Source organism: Pipistrellus kuhlii, unplaced genomic scaffold (assembly GCF_014108245.1).
Source record: "Pipistrellus kuhlii isolate mPipKuh1 unplaced genomic scaffold, mPipKuh1.p scaffold_m20_p_3, whole genome shotgun sequence".
NCBI classification, from domain to species: Eukaryota; Metazoa; Chordata; class Mammalia; order Chiroptera; family Vespertilionidae; genus Pipistrellus; species Pipistrellus kuhlii.
The window spans coordinates 52,851,943-52,870,804 of NW_023425529.1; the positions used below are offsets into that span (position 1 = coordinate 52,851,943).

Here is an 18,862-nt window from a genome sequence, read left to right on the forward strand (position 1 = left end):
GACAACGGGAATGTTATCATCTGGGCAGCCCTACCTGGCCGCGACATGGGGTACTGAGCGTTTGAGCTGTGGTCAGTGCCGCCGAGAAATGGAATTATTTTATTTGAATTAATTTAGCTTTAAGTTCACGCAGTGACAGTGGCCAGTGTGTAATGCGGTCGACAGCACAGCTCTAGATCCCGGCTGCTCCGTGTCTGCGAGCCAGGAGCACCGGCCTCACCTTGGAACTTACTAGAAATACAGACTCCCAGGTGCTGCCCTGGACTTACTGTATAGAATATGCATCGTGGCGAGATCCCGGTGACCCACAGGCTCACCGAGACTCTGAAAACGCCCCAGATGTGAAGCTCCCGAGTTTCAGGGTGACATCCTGGGCCCAGGAAAATCCACTCTCATGCCGAGTGCAAGTTCAGTAAATTCACGCCCCAAAATGTGTCCAAGAGCTACTGCTGACGCCGGGACTCTTGAAAGAACAGAGCTCCCCGGAGCAGATGTCTTGAGGAGGGGCTGCAGGCCCATAACCGCGGAGCCGCCTCTCCGAGGCCCATTCCTGGCGGGGCCTCCGGGTCTCAGACTCCGTTCTGAGGTGTCCCTGACAGCCACTTCCCAGCGAGCGACTGGTTCTGGTGGGACACTGCCATCCGATGACAAATGGAAATGGCTTGGGAACTGCATCCTGTCCAAACCCAAAGCTCCCTGTTAGCGGGCGGCCAGAGAGGGGGCCTGGCACACTCCCCGGGGAAGGCCACAGGCAGACACTAAGGCCCATGGATACACCAGAGGCCCGAGGACACGCCGGAGCCCGGACATGACATGCTGGTGCAGAGCTCAGCTCCGGGAGACGCCACGTTGGCTCTGGGGAGGCCACGTTCTTTGTGCCAAGAAGGCCTGGCACCGCTCCCTCCCCTCCAGAGGCTGTTCCCAAACTTAGAAGCGGTCCCTACAAATGGCCGCAGCTGTGGCTACCCCCGCCCCAACCCCTTCTCACCTGTGCCCAGTGGCTGCTGTCATAGAAGCCAGTGGAGGTGGAGGGGGGCAGGCGAGGGAGGAGAGGACAATACAAAGCTTGGGGGGCTTTAGAGAATTTTTGACACTGTGAAAAAAATGGAGACACTGCAGGGGCTGGCTCTGCGAAGGGGATGGATGCCTCGGGCTTTGGTATTTGCATCACTCCTTATATTATGCTGCCAGAAGCAGGACACGTTCAAGGGCCCTTATAGACCTGGGCCACTTGTAAAACGCAATCTCACCCCCAACCCACAAGCGGCACCCACTATTCGCAAACCAGTGTGAGCCCATTCGAGCAGCCTTTGTCCTCGTCACCAGTGGAGAGTAACTACAGTCAGTCGGGGAGCAGGGAGTCTGACCGGGTGGAGAGACTGGAAGGGAAGGTCTAGGTTTGGGCCTCCACTGAAAGTCGCACAGAGGGCCGTGAGAACTTGGGGAACTAGAGCGAAAGTCCTTATGCAGTCAGTGCCAAAGGCAACCTTCTGTTTCAAAACGCTGCTTAAAAATAGTCTTAACCCTTTCTGGTCCCTTTCTCTCCGTGGCCTCTGGATCCCAGCTTCCAGGCTCAAACTAGGAAAGGCGGGCATTCGGGAAGGAAGGAAAGGATACTGTGAATCAGAGCTGGCAGGTGCCAGCTTCGCCCTACACGTGCCTTTGGCTCTGGGACCCGAGTTCTCGTCTGTGAAGAGAAGGGGATGGGAGGACCTGGTTATTTCTCAGGTACCTTTCGGTCTACATTTCAATGGTTCTGAAAAGAGGCCCGACACACATGGGGGAAGAAATACGGGCGACTACAGTGACTTCTGTTCTTCTCAGGAGGTGGCAATCACCACCATGTGGGCTCTACTAAACAGATAGCAAGACAGGAGCGCCGGGAGGGAGCAGTCACCTCAGGGCCTCTCCTCAGTCCTGGGGGACCCGGAGCCCATGACGAGGAAGCCCCTCCGGGTGATGCGTCTGTGTCACCCGTCCTCTTGGAACAGGGCTGCACACAAAAGCCACGCTGACACCGTGGCGCGTATTCACGGGACACCCTGATTCCGTTACACGCTCGTCAGCTGCCAGCGATTCCAAACGTGACGTGAAACCGCACGTTTCCAGAGCGGAGGAGGAGATCCGGGGCGAGGTGACAGAAGAGGGACGGGTGGAAAGCCCTTTCTGACAGAGGGGGTGCCAGTTCTAAAGTACAAGGTACGGGACGGGGTATGCACTTTGTCAGTCCTCATCAGACCTCGAGAATTCTGTCTGGATGCTGCAGGCGTGTCTGCCTCCTTCAAAGGTGTTGGAAATGTGTCGATGGAGAAGGAAGCAGGGCAGCTGAGGGACAAGCCAGGGTGACCAGCACCCAAGGACAGCTGGGCTGGCGATGCCACTGAGAGGCGTCCAAAAATAGCGGAAGGAGGAAAACGAACCCCAGGAGCCTGGATTTATTTTGGGTGTGTTTCTAGTCATTCCATTTTCAGAACATCCGAGAAAAACGTTTGCCAATAAGGTGAACCATGGAACAGGACCTCAAATGCATGATTAAATTTCTCAGCAAAAACATCCACACACAGAATGGCCAGAAAGCACACACAACACATGCGCGATCTCTAAGCGGCAGCAGAAACAAGCGACCACTCGCGGAGCACGAACTGAGTCAGATGTCCCCTGTTTTCTTCACAACCAGCCCACTCCGTCCTCGCCCCACCCAGAGTCCTTTCTCAATGTCAGAATTCAGCCGCTGTCTACCAACATCTTGCTATACCAGCACCCTATTTTCCAGGCCAAGTAAAAGCCTCATAGTCACTGAAGGAAACTTTTTGAGGTACAAATTATTATTATTATTTTTTAAAAAGGCAAGGGATCCGTCTATAAATTAACACTGGTGTTGTCTGTCCTATTATTTAAAAATATAACCAACGTTCCATAAAATCCATCCTTTTAAAGTATATAATTCAGCATTGTGTTTTCTTTTCAGTATAGTTACAAGGTTGTTCAACCATCACCACTAACTAATTCCAGGACAATTTCATCACCTCAAAAAAAAAAGTCCCAGGGCCCCTCAACAGTCACCCCACTCCCCTCCTACCCTCGAGCCCCTGGCAACCACGAATCTGCTTCCTGTCACATGGATTTGCTTATTCTGGACATGTCACATCAATGAGATCACAGGCGGCCTTGTGTGTCTGGCTCCTTTCACTCGCCACAATGGTTTCGAGGTCTCTCCTTATTGCAGCACGCATCAGCACCTCATTCTTTTTGCTGGCTACGTGAACAGTCCGCTGTATGGACATACCACACTGTGCCTGTCCGTTCACCAGCTGATGAACACGTGGGCTCTTTCCACTATTTGGTACCTCGAATAATGCTGCTATAAACAGTGAGGTCCATTTTTGCTTTTTTTGAGAATATATGTTTTTCATTCTCTTGGCTACATATATGTACACCTAGGAACGAGTTTTCTGAGTGACATGCTAACTCTATTTAACCTTTCGAGGGACTGCTGATGGATGTTCCAGAGTGGCTGTATCATTTTACACTCCCAATGGGTGGGTTTTAAAGCTTCTTCTTACAGGACCACAGACTCCAAACCGAATTTATTTCTGAAGGTCCCACGGTGCTTTCTCACTTTTCACGGTTTTAAAAGCACTTGGCTGGGAAGGTTTTGCCTGCATGCTTCAGCTCCAGTGCACACATCGAACATTTAATGGTTCATTTCCCACTGGCACCCGAGGGCGTATCTTCTGTTCTTAAGTGCAGGGTCGATGCCTGCACTCCGCAGCAATACACACTATTCCCCCAGCACAAATACACGCTAACACTTTTCAAGCCACAAAGCGAACGTACTTTTCTCCCTGAAGCAAGTATCCAGACAGGGTGAGGCCACTAAAGTCATTTAGTTTTTCCTCCAGTGTAGTCATTTTTGGAGTAGGATGATCTCCCCCACCTTCCACCAGTTTATTTTTCTTTTTCTTGAATAACATGACTACAATAGCTCACTGTGTGTACGCTCAGGCAGGTAGGACAAGCAGAGCCTGGGAAGCAATCTATTTATTGGGTCGGCAACTAAGTACTTGCGGATTTTTTAAAGAAAATCAAAGACAATTTTTTCATGGAACTAAATAACTTTATTCTGTAATGTATTGCCCATTTTGATCAATGACCTTTTACCATCTTTCAGGCAGCATCATAATCCCACGTTCAAAAAACTTCTGGTTTTTATTAGCAAAAAACTGAATCAGGTACGATTTGACATCATCATCATTATTGAAATTTTTACCATTCAAGGAGTTTTGTAAAGATCGAAACAAAAAGTAATCAGATGGTGCAAGGTCAGGACTATATGGTGGATGTGGCAAAACATCCCAACCAAGCTCCATTAATTTTTGCCGAGTGACCAAAGATGTGTGTGGCCTTGCATTGTCATGATGGAATACAACACCTTTTCGATTTGTCAATTCGGGCCGCTTTTCTTCAACTGCATTGTTTAATTTCGTTAGTTGTTCAATGTAGACATCAGAATTGATCGTTCGGTTGGGTGGTAAGAGTTCAAAGTAGACAATTCCTTTGTAATCCCACCAAACTGATAACAAAACCTTCTTTTGATGAATATCAGCTTTTGATGTTGTTTGAGTTGGTTCACCTGGCCTGCTCCACGATCTTTTCCGCTTGATATTGTTGTAAACAACCCATTTTTCATCACCAGTTATCAGTCGTTTTAAAAATGGATCATTTTCATTACGTTTCTTTAGCAAATCGCAGCTGCTAATGCGTTGCGTTAACTGTGATTCTTTCAGTTCGTGAGGAACCCATGTATCGAGTTTTTGAACATAGCCAAGTTGTTTTAAGTGATTTTCAATGCATGTATGTGATACATGAAGCTTCTCTGCAATCTCACGTGTTGTACTGTGACAGTCTGAATTGATTATTGCTTTGATTAGGGCGTCATCAACTTCAACTGGACGACCAGAGCGTTTTTCATCTTTGAGTGAAAAATCACCAGAACGAACTTTGGCAAACCAATTTTGACACTGCCGTTCTTTTAAGGCTTCGTCACCATAAACAGCACATAACTTTTTATGAGCTTGCAATGCGTTTTTCCCTTGTGGAAATAAAAAAGCAAAATATGACGAAAATGTTCCTTTTGATTTTCCATTTTTCAACGAACGCCAAACGAAAACTACAAAACAGATCAAAAAACTTTTTTCACTGATTAACAGCTGAATAGCCAACTACCAAATAACAAAATGTGTTTTACATTTGTACTACGTCTGCAAACCTAAAAATTCAACTGAAGCCATATGTGTGTGAAACCCGCAATTACTTAGCTGCCGACCCAATACTAACGCACTGTGTAGGGCACACTCACGTTAGGATTGTGCCCAATTCTGACCCCTCGACTTAAAAAAGGCAAATCGATGGAGCAATGGAACAGGATTCCAAGAAGAGAAATAAAAACAATTCAAGGGGTGGAAGCAATTTTGGTGTTTTGGCCTGAAGGAAAGAATGATGAAGTGACTGGGTCACATTCTCCTTCACATAATCTGAAATGGGCTTATTCAAAGAATGGTGGGTGACTGGTCTTCATGCTCAGGATAAAACAAACAAGAGGCAATTCTATTTAAATCAAATCAGTGAAATTCCGTGGCTGGAAATGGCAAAAGAGTTTCCTGATCTTTGCTTTATATACTGACCAGAGTTCGCGGGCCTCCACCCCTGGAATTCTTCACAACGACTTGCAGGAGCCTTGTCTAGATTTGCCTGCCAAGAGTCCCGAGGCAGCCTCTGCTGCTGCTTTACAAAGCTATAAATCAGGAGTTACATCTGCTGCGTGAGAACAAAGCCCAATCAACCAACCCATGGACAGCTCCTTACTGTAAACTGTATTGAGAAGGTCTGGCAACTACACTGTGTAAGTAAGCCCGGCATCCTGCTTGCCACAGGCCCGGCTCCAATGAAGCTGCATGAATGCACCTGGCAGGGCAGGTGGCCTCACTTGTGGCCCACGATTAGGTCACAGGGTGATGCCTTACCTGTCAGCCCTCTGCCTCTAGCTGCCGATGGTGACCCTGCGTCAATTCCTTACGTAACACAGGTTTGGGAAGCCCATTTCTCTGAGCATAAACATCAGCTGGGTTTTCGGAGCCAGATGATGCACAGTGGAAAGTGATGAGGGTTTGGAGTCCAGTGCAAGCCACTCTGAGACTCAGTTTTCTGCACCTGAAAATGGGACAATAGCTTGCCCTGGCTGTGCTAATTGGAATGTCACCATTGTACAACAACAACAACAACAAAAAGATTGCAGGATAGATTCCCTGTCAGGGCACATATGGGAGGCAACCAATTAATGTTTCTCTCTCACATTGATATTTCTTTCTCTCTCTTATATTTCTCTCTTGCTCTCCTCCTCACCCCCCAAAAAAATCAATTAAAAAAAACAACAACAAATTTTCAGGTGAGGATTAGCAAAAAAAAAAAAAAAAAAAAAAGACAATACCACTTCAGATTAAATGAGTTTATGTGCAAAAGGACTTTATAGCTTATTAATGGTGCCGCTGGAGTTAACAGAAATTCACATATCCCAAGGTCAAACTAGTATAATCAACCAGGTAAAACTTACTTTGCACAATAACTGTCCACAGTTGTGACTCTAAGAAACTTCATGAATGAAAAAACAAATTGCATTTAGTGACCTCACTTAGGCAAAATAAGCCAATCAGAGAAAGATAAGTATCGCATACTATCATTTATAGGTAGAATCTAATGAATAAACTAAAATGATGGGGAAAAAAAGATAGATCCAGAGACATAGAAGCATTGAACAGATTGAAGAATTTCAGAGGGAAGGTGGGGGTAATGGGTAGAGATTGACCAAATAACTTGCATGCATATATGCATAACCCATGGACTTGGTGATGGCCAGGGAGAGGGGGGTGCAGGGTGGAAGGGGTCAATGGGCAAACAAACAAACAATCCCACAAACAAAAGGGGCATCTTAATACTTTCAACAATAAAGATAAATTTAAAAAAATGACATGCTGATTTCCCATTGCCACTTCAGTCATGTGTTCAGATTCCCCAGAATTCCACAAGAAGAGGGAGACTGACAGTGTAGTATCGGAGCATTCCTTCTTCTCTTGATCACTAGCTTCAAAGCCCTGCTCGTTAGGATTAATGCCATAACCTCAACATTTCCCCACACATCTCTGTAATTCAAGATTTTATTTTGACAAACAAGTATAGGAAATCCCCTTTCTATGCAAAAATTCTACTGAACCCTTAATAGACCTGAAGTTATTGCAATTGTCCAAGTGAACAATGAGCGTCTGGACTATGTCTATGGAAGCAGGTAGAAAAGTCTTAGAAATGAAATGCATTAACATTTTTTATTCTATGTGTATTTACCACGTGCACATAATTTAAAAGTGTATTCTCCCGAGCAAAGAAATGAGAAGGTCTGGGACCTGCTGAGGTCCCCAGCCTGTCAGTGGGGGATGATGGTGCTACCGACAACAGGAGCGACAGGAAGAGAAGCCCGCCTGGGGGAGGTGACTCTGGGTGTGCTGAATTCGAGGTTGGTGGGTACAGAGAGGGAGGTGTGAGTGCGGTACTGTGGGATGAGGTCAGAAAAACAGGCCTTCCCTGGCCAGCTCGCTCAGTTGCTTGGAGCATCATCCCGCACACCAAGGGTCACCAGCTTGATTCCTGGTCAGGTTGCAGGTCTGGTCCCCAGTTGGGATGGGTACCGAAGGCAACTGATTGATGTTTCTCTCTCTCTCTCTCTCTCTCTCTCTCTCTCTCTCTCTCTCTCTCTCTCTCTCCCTCCCTCCCTCCCTCCCTCCCTCCCTCCCTCCCTTCAATAAAAACATATTTCTTTTTTAAAAAAGGAAAGAAAAACAGAATCATGTTTATATTAGAGTGAAAACTGTGGAATTGAAACAAGTGTTCCAAGGGATGTATATAGAAAAGGTGGGAATGAACATTAAGTGAGAACATGTAAAGATGGGCCCATTCTCTCATCCACCTGGTGAACTCTTGTCACAGAACAAGTCAATGAATTAAAGTTGGCCTCTATAGTATTTCCCATGGAACACTCTTCTGCATGATAATAGGAAACCACCCCAACAATTCAGGCTCAAAAGAGTTTGGAAAGCACTTTTTTTTTTGAACCTACCACTATGTGCTGCTGTTCTCCAACACGGGACATCTGTGCAACCTTCCCCAATCTGACCGAGAGAGGAACATCTTCACTTTTCTGCATCAGTGGCTCAGATTCAGGATGGCTGCATTGAACGAGTTACAGTCCAGAGACACAGCGAGCGTCACTCTGGGGCGCCCCTCTTCTAACTCCCAGAAGCCTTGTGAAGTGAAAAACCAGGGCTGCTCTCTCTTGTACCAAGGCCGCAGCAAGAGTCTCTCTCGGATCCCACTTTCTTTTCTGAGACGCACTTTATACACAAAACGGCAAAGGCCGAGGGAGAGGCTAAGGTAGGGGCTGCCGGGAAGAAAGCTCAGCTCCCTCCCTCCGCCCCACTCCCTGGCTTTCTCCATGCTGGCTCTTCTCGTAAACAGCTGGCAGGTCAGAGAGCTCGGGGCATGCTCTTGCTGCTCCGGCTGCAACTTGTTCTGACTGGAAGCATGGGGGCTTTCTTGCTCTGGTTCTCATTTTAGTTTTGCATTTGCTGATTCTCTGGAACGCCTTTCCCTCATCACCAGGACGAGGGGAAAGGAGGCAAATAGGCTTGGCATGTCCTAAGCGTTGGATCTGATTCTAGCTTAGATGACAGAAGACTTCACCGTGGTCCAGCCTGACTCATAGAGGGACTGCACTGGGGCTTACGACCAACATTTGTTACTTATGCACCGTGTTCCTCTGCCTCAGCCTCTGTCCATCTCGTTCTCTGTTTAACTTTTTGGGATTGGTAGGCAGGGTCCAGAATAGGACTTAAGAATTCATTTCCACGTCTCAGCCATGCAGCTTCTTCTTTTTTAAAAATATATTTTATTGAGTTTTTACAGAGAGGAAGAGAGAGGGTTAGAGAGTTAGAAACATCGATGAGAGAGAATCATTGATCAGCTGCCTCTTGCACACCCCCTACTGGGGATGTGCCCACAACCAAGATACATGCCCTTGACCGGAATTGAACCTGGGACCTTCCAGTCCACAGACTGACGCTCTATCCACTAAGCCAAACCGGTTTCGGCCATGCAGCTTCTTGTTCCTCCCTGGACCTTGCAGTAACCAGGTTGAGTTTGACACCAATCCCTGCAAAATGTTGACATCTAAAGCTTCCCCAGTGGATCTCATTCCACACCCAGGAATCACTTTGATGTCCAGCTGAAGAAATGCATATTGGACTTTACATTTTCCCCACACTCAGACCATTAGTATGGGGTTCATTCAAGATCCCATTTCTTCCAATGGGAAGGCCAAGGACAGGTGATACCACCAAACTATCAAAAGCGTTCACAAGGCTAAAGCCAAGAATAGGTTTATATTTATGGAATATGGTGAAGCCAACAGAAATGGCCTTCTTTAGGTTTAGGTGAAAAAATGAAGTGACTTAGGAAGAGGCTAATTAGTTACTTGAGAGCAAAGGTATAATAACACTGATAGATGACAAAGCCAACGAAGTCCTATTTTATTTCTGATCGAGAGGGAAGATAACCATGAGCTACAACAAGAAACCAAACACGCTGAGGCCTCAGGCAGGTGAAGCGAGTCCAGAAGAGAAGTCGACTGTGACAAATGGGGTCGAGTCCTCCAGCCTCCACAGATCACCCACAGCTCGGGCCCTGAACGTCCTTGAGAATGAGGCTGTCCCAGCGCAGTGAGGAATCTGGGAGGTGAGCCCCGAGACTGGAGAGAGGAAATGGGGTCCAGGGAGACAACAGATTCTGTCACTAAGGGTATCAGCTGGAGGAAGACTCTGTGGCATGGCTGCTGGGAAGGTGAGAGTGGGCGGAAGGACGCTGTCCTCACAGGGAGTGGAGGGGGCACTGGCGCTATATCCCCTGGGTCATTTCAGTTCTGAGGGGTGCCATGTGTGAACAGGGAAGTTTCGTTAGAACCCGGCCACAGACCTGAACACTGGGGGCTCCCACCAGCTCTGAAGGGTGTTAAGGACTCTAGGGATGTGCATTCTGAAGAAGGTTTGTGGAGGATTACAGTAAGTGCTTCTTCATATCGGGAGGACTGTCAAGTGGAAGAGTATGTGATCATCTCTGGGTGGTAGAAATACATATTTCTTTTTCCTTTTTTTTTTTTTTTTTTTTTTTTTTAGAAAAACCGTATTTTCATTTCATAGAGGAAGGGATAGAAACATCAATGATGAAGGAGAATATTGATTGACTGCCCCCTGCACACCCTCTACCAGGGTTTGAGCCTGAATCTTGGGCATGTGCCCTGACTGGGAATTGAACTGTGATCTCCTGGTTCATAGGTTGACACCCAACCGCTGAGCCACACCCGGCCGGGCTCTTTTTTCTCTTCTTAGTATATATTTTTAATAGATTTCAGAGAGAGGAAGACAGGGGAGAGTCCAGCCGGAAGAGGGGTTTAGGGAGAGCGTGGGCCACCAGGAAAAGCCACCTCACAGACAAGGCCCGGCAGAGAGGCCTGGGGCATGGGCAGCTGTTTGAATCTACAAGTGTGTGGGCAACGGAGACATCTCAGTGTGAGGTGCCTCAGCCGTATGGTCTGCTGCCTCCACTCTCCCTCCTGCTCCGAAGGTTCAGTTATGAATCTGGATTCTGGAAGGTTTGAGGACAGGAAAAGAGGAAGAACATCACCAACACAATCAGGAGAGTGACCCTTGATGGATAAACCACTTTGTGTTTTTGCTGGGAGTAGCAGTGCCCAAAGCAGAAACTTTCGCCCACGGAACAGAGAAATAACATTCCCACTGTCCACACAAGAATGATAGGGAGTATTTATACTCTGGGCTAGTAGATTGAAAATAAAAATATTCGGGTGAATTAAAATATCTTAATTGCTACACAAACTACTTACTTCGAGTTTAGTTCTTCCTCAGGCAATAAAATAAAAATAAACCAGTTCACCCTTCTATATGTTGCACAGAAACGAAGAAAAAAAATAATGAAAAGGTAAATTCTCTGGAAAAAAAAAATCCCACTCTAGTAAGTCCACATGTCTCTATCAGTGCTCTCTCTAATTGCTCCTCAGCCTCCCTCCTCACACCCAGAAGTCCACCACAAATGTGTCCCTGTAGACACACCGTTTTCAATGTATTTTTTCCTGGGGGCAAGGTTCAAGTTGTCAGCTTGTTCTTACAATAACCCTGTTAAAGAGGCTCTGCCTGCCCTAACCCCACTTCACCAAACACTCGAGAGAAACACAATCCATCAAACCCCTTGTTTCTGCGCCCCAATGTCTGTGGACCTATTCACGTTCACATGTCGAATGTTTAGCATCCATCAGCACGTCACACACTCCACAGGACAAGCGGCTCTTAGAGCACGGTCTCCCGGCTCCCACTGGCCGGCGCCATTCACAGCCACCTCAGCACACAAACCTTCCCCTCCTCGGCCTGGTGCAAAGGAGGAGGGAGGCAGAGGAGCGATTAGAGAGAGCACTGATGGAGACACATGTTATTTGAAACGCGAGGCTGTTGTTCAAAAGGCTGAACTGTGGTGCTTGGAGCGAAGTGCTTACCGCTTACCGCTGCCCCAGAGCCCTAAGGGAACGCGCCCCCATGGCAGTCACGTTCCTTTGGTTCACACTTTCTCGTGTCTGGCTGGGGTCCCTGAGCCTTTCCTTGCCGTTGTGAGGGCGCTTTCATGAGGCGGCGCCTTCATTTGGTTTCCAGATGGGTGGCTCTGGGAAGCCGCGAGCGCTTTGAAGGACATCTATTTCTGCCTCCAGGTCACGCGAGCCTCACAGATGAAAGCGATCTGAGCGTGACTCATCGGCGCCCGCGGAGTTCTCGCCAAGGGGAGGCCCCGTACGTGTGGGGTGGTTTCTGCCCTAACACTACGTGTGTGTTTATCTGCAGTTACAACTCCTCACCAGTTTCCGGAGTTTAAGGAATTTAAAAGTGATCTACAACGCGTGTCCGTCGGAGAACGAAGGCGGGAGGATCCGCCGGGCTAAGGAACCCCCAAAGAAACTCAACGTCTCCACCGAATCTGTGTTTGTTCTCTCCTGGCCCTGGGACAAAAGCTTGGCCAAAGCATCCCAGGAATGTCTGAGGTTAGAAACCCTGTTAGTTTAACCGTTTCATTTCAGGGATGGAGAAACCAAGAAGAGGAAGATTAGCGGGCGAGCCAGGCCGAGACCCAGGACCTCACATTCACCTCGGGGTTCTGTCTTCAGTGCTGTACCTCCTCCTGCTCGTGGCAGACCGTTCCCATAGAAACGCCCGTGCCCCGAGCACCTAGGGCCTTCCCCGATGCCTTCTGCCACCCGGGGCCAAGGCCAGGGTCTTCCCAGGCCCGCTTCCCACCTGGGACCAGCTGCCATCCTTCCTGCCTGCACTGGGCTCCAGCCCACCCTCTCTCTTCTCTCCTTGGTGAAATCCAATAGCTCGGAGAATGCTGGACTCGGGTGAGCTTCCCTCCAGACAATTACCGGGGACAAAAATAGTGAAATGAGAACAGACGGGAGTGACCCAGAAGGAGCTCGTGTGCACCAGAGAGCGCACTGAGCCTGGAGTGGTGCGCGGAGAGGGGCCTCGGGGCCGGCACAGTCCCCCGGCTCCTGTCCCACATTGCCGAGAGGGAGAGAGGGACACACGCACTGCTCCCTAATCGAGGGGTGCCCTAAATTAGCGAGAGGCGACTGTGGCTGCAGACGCCAGACAGAGCCACACCGCTGATCTGAAGCGAATCTGTCTCAACCTCTGGGAACAGCTTTCCTGAACACACAGCACGGCGGCTCAGCCTCCAAAGGAACCTGAGTGTTTTCACCATAAAAATTTGAACGTAAACCCACGTCGTGACCTTGCATGTAAGGGGAGCCCCAGTAACACTGACCACACTTTTACTGATCAAATCGGAACTTCCAAGACCTTGTTTTCTTTTCCTGTTGGCAAATATTCCTGGGGTGGCCACTCTGGGAATATTTGCCAACAGGAGAGCAGTCTGCATGGCACGGAGCTCACAGCTTGGGGAGGCAGGGGTCTGGGTGGGAGGTGCTGGGACGCTTCCGCCAGCCGGGCCAGGAGGGGACCAGGAGGCCCGAAGGACCGGCAGCAGGGAGCCACGTGGGAAGCCAGGGAGAGAGCAGCTCAGGCGGAAGCAACGGGACATACGGGTGCGCACTTGGCGAGTGTGAAGCCGGACAAAGGGTCCGTGAGAACATGGGACGGGTGTTGGGGGCTGGAGAGGTGGGCAGAGGACCTGGCAAGCATCGCAGGGTTCTAACAAAACCAACAATGAGCTCCGGAGGGCTTAGAGCAGAGGTGCGATCGTTTACAAAGATGATTCCCAGTGCGTGTGGCCCGTGGCCTGGGAGGACAGAGCTGAAGAGGGGACGAGCACCTGCTGCTGAAGCCTGGGGCGGGGGGAGTGCTAGTCCTGACCGAAGGAGGCAATGGAGGCCCCGAGAAGCGACGTGCTCCTGACGTCTCCATGGTCAGAGCCAGCGGACACGGGTCTGACCACGGTGGGTTTGGGACGGTGCGGGAGGCGTGTTTATTAGGTGCCGTTTCCCCACAGTTAGCCATGGCCTTCAGACTCCAGGTCCCGGTGCACCCCCAGTTAGTGTCACCCCAGACTAAGGGCACCTACTCGCCCAGGCCCCTTTAAAGAACGTTATACAGCCCACATGGCATCACGGTGCCATGGGCTTTTCAAACAGCCATCCTATTTACAAACCAACAGCCTGGGCAGAGATGAGCCTGCTTCTGGGAGCGCTTTGGGGGCGGAGGGTGGGGGTGGGAGGAGAGATACAATCAGGATAAGATTTGATTTCCGCTTCAAATGAGCTCTGGCCTGTTGGGGAGAGATGCTCCGTTGTGCTGCGGTGTGGGCAGTGAAGGCACCCCTGAGCCCCTGGCACCCAGAGGGGCACGGCGGGCAGGGAAGACCTCGAGGAAGAAGTGACACCACAGGCAGGTCTTCTAGAAGACTCCCCGGGAGCTGCTCTCACAGAGCCTGGAGGACAGCGAGTTCCGGGAGGTGTGAGGATGTGGCTGGCACTGCCAGGGCTTGGGTGCGAGGAGATGAAGGCAGAGAGAGGCGGACAAAGAAAGCTAAGGAGTCTGCACTTGACTCTGAAGATGAGAGGTCACCCAGCGTTAAATAGGGGCGGGGGCGGGGGGAGGAGGCGCCAGCATTTTAGCGCCTGACTAGAAGCCCGTGAGATGAGCGGGTCCCTGTAAGGCTCCTATGAGGAGTCCCCCAAAGATGCTGTGTCTGTTGGCAGGCATTGGTGGCAGACGCGGTGGGGAAAAGGAGAGGAGAAAGAGCTATCACAGGAAGTTACCAGGGTTTCCAGTTTAGGGCAATGGGATGCTTGGTGGCACCTTAAACAAGATTGGAACGGGGGAAAGGGCTCCATGTGGGAGAAGAACACCCCTTTAGTCTTGGACATTTTACGCATAAATCAGTTTGCAGAACATATTTATTCAGACTTCCCCTTGCTCAAGAAAGGATTTAAAGGGAGATTACCCAAATACACACCAGATACAGAAATACATGTGGAAATTAAAATGAGGGGAGATCAGACGCAGCAAAGAGTTAAGTGAATAACAAACAAACAAACGTGTGTGCTGTGAGGCTTGTAACTTTCCCGGAAGCGCCAGTGCTCCCCGACAGGCAGTGCCGAGACAACCACGATCCTTCATTATCATGGGGTCCAAGGTGAAGACCGCCCCCCGCCCCCAGCCTGCCTGTGCCCGCGGAGCACACAGGAGGGAAGCCCTCCGTGCACTTGGACTGAGGTGCTGAGCGGAGAAACGAGCGGGTGCCTCAGCCGGACCCCTGCCGTAACACAGCAGCGTTTCCCAGAGCCGCTTCCTGTCCCCGTGGCGTGAGAAAGCTCTATGATAAGTGACAGAGCCAGGACCGGAGCCCGGCGAGGCTGTGTCTCTAGAGCAGCGGTCGCCAACCTTTTGGACTTCAGAGACCAACAACCGCTGCTCTGGAATCTGTGCTGTTAACCACAAGTTCTTTAAAAAAAAAATAAATAAATAAATAAATAAATAAATAAATATATATATATATATATATATATATATATATATATTGATTTTTTTACAGAGAGGAAGGGAGAAGGATAGAGAGCTAGAAACATCAATGAAAGAGAGATGTCGACCAGCTGCCTCCTGCACCCCCCACTGAGGATGTGCCTGCAACCAATGTACATGCCCTTGACCGGAATCGAACCCGGGACCTTTCAGTCCGCAGGCCGACGCTCTCTCCATTGAGCCAAACTGGTTTTGGCCAACCACAAGTTCTTATCTGTTTCATGTACCGGGCCTTGGTGACAAGATTTTGTTTAAATAAAGGCTCTGAGAAGTAACTAATAGAGTCCAGCCATTTTTCAGACAACCTATGGATACTGAGAACCAGAGTAGCCCATTGGCAAGCGGGACCCTCTGTCCCTGACAGACTGGTGAGAACGAAGGCAGTGAGGTGCCAGTCCGATTCACAGAGAACGTGACTGAGGGGAGAGGGAGAACTAGACACAGACTCTGACACAGAAAGAGCGGACACGCTTGGCTCCAGGTGGTGGGAGGGAGGGGGACACACACACAGAGATGAGCCCGCGGGAAAGTTAATTGCAAGAACCCAGTTTCTGCAGGCGGGCCTGGTGATGGCCTGGGGCTGGGGATGGTTTCCACTCTGCAGCTTCACAAGCCTCTTCGTGGCCCGGGATGCCTCCGCCAGAGGAAGGGGGCCGAGAGCCGGGCGGCCACACGGCCTGATGCAGAGGGTCGGGCAGGCTCGGACCAAGCAGCCTGACCGAGGGCCTCCTGTGCCCCTGGGCTCCCGGGGAGCGTGACCTTGCCTTCACAGCCCAGTCTTGCAAGAAAAAGAAAAAAACCTTGTTATTTTTCTGTCACATGCCTGGAGGCTTGTAAAGGGATTGGCTAAAAAAGCACTAATTTTTCTGTGCTATCAGAGACACCCATTGCTTGACAAACAAAAGTTAAAAACCAAAACATAACAAAAATCCTATCAGAGCTGCCTGGCTCGCCCCTCAAAGCACCGGAAGTTACCTGTGAGCCTCGTGGAGCCCTCCCCGAGCACCGGGCCCCGGAATGTGCTGGCCTGGCCCCCGCAGGCTGCCTACCGCCACTCGGGGAAGCACAGAGTTCCAGGGTCCAGGGTTCATAGTTGGCAGCATCACTGGCTAAGACGGCTCATACCCCACTGAGCAGCTCCGGAATGCTGTCTGAGAAGTTCACAGCACGCTTCCCATCAGCCCCAAAGCCAGGGCAGCCCTTTCCTGGCCATCTGCACTGTAATGCAAAGTTTATCTACCTCACGTCATCATGTTGTCATAAACTAAGCTCTATTAAAGCGGCAAACTCTGGTATTAGCAGTAATAGCAATAAGTTAATAATCAACACTAAGAACTAACATTTATTAAGTGCTTTCTTTATAGAAGATATTGTCTAAATATTTCACATGCATGCAATCAGTATGTCATAGTCAATGTTTTATACGTGTATTATACGTTTTGCGTCTCTATTTTATTGATTATCAGTCTCCTGCCCGCCTCCCCTACCCTGTTCTTGAAATGCAAGCTTCATTTGGTCAGGAGTTTTTGTTTCCATTATTTTTTTAATTGATTTTAGAGAGAGGAAGGGAATGAAAGGGAATTCAAACCAAGGATGCTTGGCTTTAAACCCTGTACTTTTAGTCAATCGTTAGTCTTTTTTGACTTTCTATTTTAATAGAGACAATAGCCAACATGTATTACTATGAGCTTACTATGTACCAGATAAACGAGATCATTGCCTTGTGTGTACTGTCTCGTTCAGCAGCACAGTTCCCCATGGGAGGCTGTTAGTATTCTCATCGGACAGAGGAGCACACTGGGTTTAGGAGATCTTGCCAGAGTCATGCTGTGCATCTAGAACTCACTCAGGCCGTGAGCTCCAGGTGCCCGCTCTGGGTGGCCACCCACCCCGAGTTCTGCCCGTCCTCCACCCAAAGCGCCCCACAGGCACTTCGGCGAAGGGCCTCCCAGCCCCGCCCTGAACACTGTGTTTTGATGTGCATGTCCCTTCCTCCGCCACGCTGTTCTCCGGAACAACCCACGCAGGTCTTGGGTTCACACACACGATGACCGAGTCAAACAGCAGTGACACCCATCTGAGGCGCGGAGCTGACCTGGATCAGAACCACACCGAGCCATGACCCAGAAACCCTCCGCTCACGAGGGAGGGAGGCAGGTGGCTCCTGAGAGAGATCTGTGGGGGTGGGGTCAGAGGGGTGAGTAAGAGCATCTGAGGGGGGGTGAGGCTCTAGAGGGTAAAACATGACACTGATCCCAGTCCCCGTCACCCGTGCCGCCCACTGAGGCAGCTGCAGCAGCAGCTGTAGGACTGGAGTGAACAGCAGTCCCCATGATAGCAGCCTTTGCCTTAAGCAAGGCCTGTCCACTGTTTTGTGTGTCTAGGTTAACACACCTTAGAAATGCGGGCCTTTTGGAGACATAACTACGTTCAAGGGAGCACGTACTCTTGTTAACTATCTTGTAATCTGGTCATGGAGATTCTCTCCCTGCCCCTTCTCCCACCTTCATGTAATCTTCCTCACACTCCCTCCTTCGTTCCAAACATATAAAAGAAACAGCAAGCCAGTCCTTCTCCAGAGCACCTGCTCTCTCTAATGAGGCCTTACGTCCAGGCATGTCCTCTGTTTGACTCAAACTCTTTCCACAGGGCGGACATTCTTGTGTGGGCAACGACTACACTTCCCAGCCGTCGTCCCTGTTTCTCAGGATGCACCTGAGCTCTAGCCAATGGGCAGCCTGCCGGCGTGATGTGTGCCTCGCCCGGCCCGCCAGGAAACCTTCCTGAGCTCCCTCCATGCTCTTGTTCCCTCCAGCTGACTGGATGGAGATCCCTCAGAGACCTTGGGGGCCAGGGGTTAAAGGTGGCGGACCCCGCTCAGCCAGGGTCCCCCACATGCCTGCAAGAGACAAAGCCATCGCTTCTCTAGGCCAGGGAATTTGGGGTCTACTGTTTTCACACTTAGCCTACCCAAGATGTGATTGTAGAGCGGAAACATTCGTACCTTTCCTCATACAACTCATAATACACACACACACACACACACACACACACACACACACACACACACCAGCCACGATATTTTTAAGATTTTCCTAAAGTCATAAAAATGGTGCTTCAAGGGGACCTTAACAAACCAGATGACTTAGGATATTCTTATTAGGTGGTAATACGGTTAATGCCTAAGTGTTTTCCCTAAGAGAGAACCCACTCTTCCCCACAGCAGCGCACTGACAGCTCCCAATGAGCATGCACTGAGCACAATGACAATGCAGCAGTTACCTGGCTCTGAGCATGGCACTGGCCTGGCCCTGTGCAAAGAGCTGCCCACCACCTGCCCGTTTAATCTTCACCGGGGTCCTTCTGTCACCTCCATTCAGAGATGGCAGTCCTGAGGCACTGCCAGCATGGCACTGACCCGCGGTTACACACAGCTAAACGCCTCAGAGCCAAGGTCAACTCAGGCTGTGTGAGTCTCTGCTCTGTCCTCCTGAGGCTGCCAGCTCTGTACTGCCTCGTGGAGAGCAAGCCTCGCCCCTCCACGTCTGTAAAAACCCAAAGACCTCTTTTCTATCAACACGTTATTTTGCCACGCGGCTGGAAGAACACTCCGGGTTTGAGTTTCTGTCATCCCTTCCAACCCGGGTCCAAACCTCTTCGCC

General features: G+C 49.8%; 1 protein-coding gene across 1 annotated transcript in view; it reads right to left on the reverse strand.

Moving 5' to 3' along the window:
* The window catches only part of PPM1H (protein phosphatase, Mg2+/Mn2+ dependent 1H), a 226,381-nt gene that overhangs the window by 75,384 nt on the left and 132,135 nt on the right, over positions 1–18,862 (reverse strand). The gene's annotated exons all lie outside the window — the stretch shown is intronic.